The sequence below is a fragment of the Anas platyrhynchos genome, chromosome 5 (assembly GCF_047663525.1).
Source record: "Anas platyrhynchos isolate ZD024472 breed Pekin duck chromosome 5, IASCAAS_PekinDuck_T2T, whole genome shotgun sequence".
NCBI classification, from domain to species: domain Eukaryota; kingdom Metazoa; phylum Chordata; class Aves; order Anseriformes; family Anatidae; genus Anas; species Anas platyrhynchos.
In genome coordinates, this window is record NC_092591.1 from 47,854,022 (window position 1) to 47,860,518 (window position 6,497).

At 41.2% G+C, this 6,497-nt stretch overlaps 1 long non-coding RNA gene across 2 annotated transcripts in view; it reads left to right on the forward strand.

Moving 5' to 3' along the window:
* The window catches only part of LOC106018090 (uncharacterized), a 33,382-nt gene that overhangs the window by 14,989 nt on the left and 11,896 nt on the right, over positions 1–6,497 (forward strand). Inside the window, exons 4-5 of one of the 2 annotated variants that reach the window (XR_011809776.1) lie at positions 1,802–1,899; positions 2,295–4,315. This is a non-coding gene — a long non-coding RNA (uncharacterized lncRNA). The remainder of the gene's footprint in view (positions 1–1,801; positions 1,900–2,294; positions 4,316–6,497) is intronic. The other variant, XR_011809777.1, reaches the window with a different exon arrangement.

Here is a 6,497-nt window from a genome sequence, read left to right on the forward strand (position 1 = left end):
ACAGTGCTGGGGCCCAAGCCCCGAAGGGACGGGGTCGCTGGGAGACCTTCGCCGTCCTGGCCTCTGCATAACACACATACCCACACACGCCAGCGAGTCATATGCACTCCTTTTCTTTTTTCTGTTTGCAGCTGGTCTATTTGATCTCTGTGTGCCTGGGCTGTTTGCTGTTGTGAGCGTCTTGCTGTGATCAAAACCTTATTATCTTGGGTGATGCTGTAGTGTTATATATTGGAAAAGGGCAGTGGAGTATAGCAGCAAGCAGCTGCAATTCTGGTCATACAACAAAGGCATCAATAACCTTTCTGCAGCGTACTTGGCCTGGTTCAGTGGGAGGACTGGGTGTCACTTTGCCTGTAACGGGCATGGACTTTTTCCACAGCTGCTCCCTCTACTGCTGTTGAGCTTCTCCATGTGTCTCTGTATAAAGCAGAGACCAGAGAGGACCACGTCCATCTCTGTGGCTCCTGTAGTTCCTCAATGGTGTAAATGTTGCAATTCACACTTCCAGCTTGTGACTATGCTGCTCATATACACCCACAGCTGCAGGGATGGGCACCAAAATGCTCCAACTGGAAGATCAAGTCAAAAACTTTTGATTTTCTATGAATTACATTCAGTCTTAGCAGCCTTTTTCTTCTCAGCTTCTATGCTTTATTTGTTTGCGGTATCACTTTTGAGCTGTAAGGTTGCTGTTCCCACAATGTCAGCACTGAGGTGTGAGGTGGTGGCGTGGTGACAGCAACCCTCTGGGAGACCCACGTCTGCTCTTAGCCAACCGATCTGACATGGTCACGGCAGGCCATTTCCTTGTCCTGCTGGTCCTTGTCACTAACTGACGTAGGAACAGCTCTCAGGTGAAGAAACACATCTGGACGATCTATTATACCCTCTGCTTCTCACTCTGTTGCTCTCCACTACCCTCTTCCTTGTTTCTCCCTTTTTCTGTATCTATTCTACTCACTTCTCCATCCTCAGGACAGGATGATGGGATTACAGAAAGGAATGCCCTTTGTGGAAGGTGCAGTCATGATAAAGGCTAACTACATAACACCCAGACTTTAACCACAGGGCTGAAATTTGTCTCTTTCCTGGTGGATCTTCTGCAGATGCCTTTATGGTCCCACTGCTTACTTGAACGTGTGAACCATAACCGGCATGAAAGTGAGCTTTGGGGACCAATGACATAAGAACCAGCTAAGGGAGGAATTCTTAGCAGCCCTAAGTGGGATTTCTCTCTGATGTTGTGATTAGTGTCAGTTGCTGAAACTGGAAGTACTGCTTTACTGTGGGGTGGGTGGATGGGTGGAGAACATGGAGGATCTGAGGACTCTTCAGAGATACCGGCTTTCTTAGATTGTGAATGTCAAAGGCTGAGTTCAATGCTTTATTAACAGGGTGGGAGTGTGTGATCGGCGTTCTTATTTTTGAAGAAATGTCCTGGAAAGTCATCAGCTGAGCCAGATCATTTCTGAGGGCAATAACGTCCTGGGGTCTTGCCATAGCCTCACAACCCTCATCCTCAAGCTTCATGAAACTTGAGCCTAAGTTTGGTGGAGAAGTCCATTAAGAGCCAAGGTGGAAAAATATGTGTAGAGGGCTCTTGCTATTAATGTAAATCTTTTTAAGAAAATTTAGTTCCCAGGCAGGGTCATCCTGACACTAAAACTCATATACTTTCATGTTCATTGCTGACATTTCTGCATATGCTATTTTGTTCTTCCTTGTCCTGTATTCTTTTCACCTATTGAAATTATAAACATTTTAAAACTAAAAATATACATGTTTTTCCTTTTGTCAGATTATGGCACACTTACTTTTGCTGATACATTTCTTGGCACTCTGCCAAACAAAATTGGTGAAAGGAAACATAATAGAAAATGAGTTTTGAGAATCAGGGTAAGTGTTTGTTAAGCTTATTTTTATTATTATTGTTGTGGGAAATAGTAGCTTAAGCTAACTTTTTGTGTGAGAATGTTTTAGCTGACTTTGAGTGTAGCAGAACTGGTTTACATGAATCTGTTCAACATGTGGCCTCTTTGTATGAATCATTTTCTACCGGTGGCTAACGTGAAGAAAACTGGCTGTTGTAAGCAAATGACGTGTATTGCTGAATTTTAAAACTTCCCAGCAAAGCACCACTTAAAATCTGTCAGAACATATATGGACATAGCTGTACAATCCATAACCTCTCTGAGCATGTAGGAAAGGAACTTTTCCAGTTGACCTTTAGTGTCATAACTGTGAAACAAACGGATGTCTCTTTTCCTTATTTACTCTTGGACTTTTCACAGTGCTCATCACTGCAAGGTCTGAGTCCTCTCTGGAGTTAGCGGCCATATCCTCAGAATACCCCCATGAGCTGGATGTTACTGTCCTCTTTCTCAGCCTGTTGCTCACTGTGGCACCAGATCAGATGCCTTCACATATGCCTGGGGTGGCAGAGGGGGAACTGAGATCAGAGAGATCGTGGAAGATCTGTGTGGTCTGACTGGGCTGATAAACTGCTGTGGTAGAGGTTCTCGAGGCCTGGTCTAAGAAAGTGGTTTTCCCCATGTGGCACACTGTGTAGAGAACCCATGACATTAACTTGGACCTTGAGGGCAATGCAGATGCACTGGTCCAGCAGCACCACACCACTTGCCTGCAGCAGGAGATGTACCTGGGATCCTTTTATTTTGGATGAGCACTGCATTGTGCTCCCGTATGTGCTGCGTGGGGAAGGGACTGAAGCACAGATGTCCTGAAACCTTTGTAAATACTCCTCCTTCCTAATGAACGCCACTGGTGTTGGCAATGACTACAATTTTATTTTGCACACTGACATGCAAAAGGCCCTGAAAATAGTTATGAAAACACAGTCTAAAAGACAGCAACACAGTTTAACAGACAGCTTGCTCAGACAAACTACCCAGTTCAGCACTACATTACTCCTAATGAAACCAGTCTGGAGATGCAGTGTGACCAGAAACAACTGCTTTGTTTACTGGGTGAGTGTTTGAAAGGTAAGCTGTAAGTATACACAGATAACAGCTCTACAGATAGAAAAACAACCAGCATGGAAGTTACCCATCAAATTCTGCATTACTTGAAGACAGCAAAAGCAGTAATAATAAGGTAATATGTAACTTTTTTCTCTTCAAGGCCTTTTGAAAGTAAAGCTAAGAAGCCAAATATACAGCTAAGGACCATATTGCAGAAACATGTAGAATAGGTTATCTGTGAACAGACATGTCAGTCATCTGTCATCATATATATCTAGAAGACTTGTCTTAGATTTTGGCACAATTATCACTCACTCTCTTTATGCTGCTTAATAACAGGCCTTTTACATTACAATGGGAGCCAGTTTTCACTCCAAGTTTGGATCATACAAGACATAACTTAGTGTTGGTGCACAATCCTTGCCCAGAAAAATTCACCTGCCCCCAACAAACCTGCAGAGATAGCATAATGCATTGCATGAATGCTGACTTAATCATTTGATTACTCTTTGTCATTCAAGGCCCAGAGAAACTTCATCCTAGTAAACCATTTTAATTTTACCTCTGTCTCTTGTACATCTTTCTCACTTCACTAATAAAGCTAGAAGAGCTACAGTAACATTGGTATTACAGGAACTAACAGATACGTTAAAAAAATAAGTAAATGAAAAAGAGAGAGACTGTTTATCTTCTTTTGGATGGCGGATGTGATGGTACTGCTCTAAGAGCATATTTCTCACAAGGGTCTACTTTTGTTCCTGCAGGTGAAAGGGAACAGGACTAGACTCTAAGTCACTGTTTGATGAAGCCACATCATCTCCTTAACTCTCAGAAATAAATATTTGGTTTATGTTTTTTCTTCCATTTTAAAATGTTTTTATTTGGACATAGACAATATATGGATTCTTTATTGTTTATGTGCTCTGTAGGAACAGATCTCTACGCAGTTAGCTTAGAAACTTACTTTGCTTAGCATGGCTTTCTTTTTTTCTTTTTTTTTTTTTTTAAGAGATAGAATGAGTTAAATGCATAATTCAAATTACCATTTTAAAGATTGTCTTGAAAAGAAAAAAGTCTTAAACAAAATAGACAATTATATAATGAAGATTTTGGTATTCTTAATAGTTTCACAGAACTAACCTGTGATTCCATCCATCAGTTCACTGGAAGACACTTGGAATCAAGTCAAGTCACCTTCCTGAATACATGTGCCCTGTGAACACTGAGTGTAGTACTATGATCATCTAAAACCTGTTAGCTGTCACATGCAAGGAGGCCATGCCCCACAGGTCCCACATTTCAACTTTACTGTGACCCAGTTGGAATACTGCGTAAGTTACTGCATGGAAAACACTGAACTATTTTTTTTCTCACTTATTTCCATGTAACTTCCTGAGTCACTGGGAAAAAAAATAAAAGAAACTGAGCCTACAGAAAATCGGGAACCTACTAGAGATATTGTCTTTATGTTCAGTGCAAAATCATTCAGAATGATTATTTTGATCTGAATCTCCATGTACATTATTATTGGTGTTAATGGGAATGGAGGATGTACATGTGAGCTGTTGGAATCAGAACAGTGGGATGGGAATGATACATAACGAAGAGAAAACTCCCTGCCCAGGGAATTCAGACAGTGCTGTGCAGTCACTGCTATGCTATTTGCCACGTGCTATATACAGTCACAAAATATTCCACTCAGTCAGAGACATGGCCAGAAAAAGCCCTGCGAACCCCAAAGTCTTACAGTCTTATAATAACCACTGAAGCACGCCTTCCACCACAAAAGGAATACAGCAAAGCTCCTGTTGACCCACATGGGAAAAGCTGTGTGCAATTTATTCAGAATATAAAGAAGCAGGAAAAATCAGGGGGGCTCATTTCAGTAGATCCATGGCCTTTTGGCATTGCTCTGGAACTGTGAAGCACATGTGAGGTAGGAATAATGTAAATTTCTGGTTACATTCACAACATTTCATTGTGTATGAATGACACGTTATAAATGATTTGAGGTTTTCAGAAAATCTATTTGCTTCCATGGAATAAAAAATAAATTTGTGTAAAAGTATTTGGTTGAGAAAGGATTTTGTCATTTAAAACATTCCTTTCAAAACTAACTTGGGTTCTTCTCCTAACTCCTTCCACTTTTTAATTTGCAAATTTATGTTTCGTGACAACTGTTGGACCAGCATACAGAGAGGCTAGTCATCACTTGAAGCTCAAATGCAGAAACTCAGAAAAATAAAAAGCACTGGAATCTTTTTGACTGTTTATTGCACTTGAAAACAAAGGAACTTAATGATGATACAATAGTAAAATGCCATCCCTATTGTCTACAACTCTGTGTATGTTATTATTATTATCACCTCCCATTATTATTTTTCTGAAAAAAATCAGTCTAAGACTTCAGTTACAATCAAACCACAAAAAGGAAGAAACAGAAAACACAATAAGCTGCTGACTGATTTGTCTCCCAAAATGCTTAGGCAGCTGCTATTTTTTTGATAGTATTTTTGATAGTTGTAATTTCAAATTACTGCAGTCAGGTCATTTTCGTTTGGTCTTTTTGGCCAGCACCAATGTAGCAGAAACCTGAGCAAATGGCATCTATTTATATAGTGGTTTCGAGAAGAGAATGGGGCAGTGTGTGTCTTGTCTCATACAAGAGTAGCCACAGAAGGAAGATTGCTGAAGATGGTGAAGACATTACACCAGGGCTGATGGGGACTTTGGAGCACCATGCTGTAACAGAGCCACTCTGGGAAGGGTGAGACAAGTCCCATAGATCCTGTCAACCAAGGTAGCCCATGGAAAGGATGTCTTTGTTGGTGCTGACTCTGTCCTACATAAGGCAGGTAGATCAAAACCTGGCTTGGTAGCCTTTTTGGTGGAGTGCTGAACTATGACCCCAGCAAAATCACATTGGCCAATGACTGGAAGATATGACAAGGAGCAAGAGCTAGGGAGACCTTGGAGCTACCCTGTTTGTTAGCCTGGAGATCCCTACTGCTGAAATGGCTTAGTAAGAATGTTATTTTTGGTGGCACTGACAGTTTTTGCAATTGGTATTTGAAGAGGTGTATCATCCACAGTGAATATGCTGCAGCTGGGGGATCAGCATGGGTACATACTGCCAGAGCTCCTCTGTTCCTTTCCATATAAAACTCCCCAGCTCTTTCTCACACTGACTGAGGAAAGGGTATACCCAGGGCCACTGCAAGGGCAAGGGAGAGTAGTGAGAAGAATCAAGCTGGCAAATGTTTTTCTGTTAGATTTCTACAGAGTTTAGGAAGTTTCCCTGTGTCATCTTCCGTCTGTCTGTCTGTTCTCCACCCCCACCATCACAGTAGTTCATCCAAACTGCAACAAGAAAATTATGAAACATAAAAAGAAACTACCCCAAATCTCCATTCTCTAGCAGTTTTGGTGCAAGAGCAATCATAATCCAGAATTACAGCAACAAACCTTGTATGCTGTTGTAGTTTATTATTTAACTGAAGTAAATTGCCATTA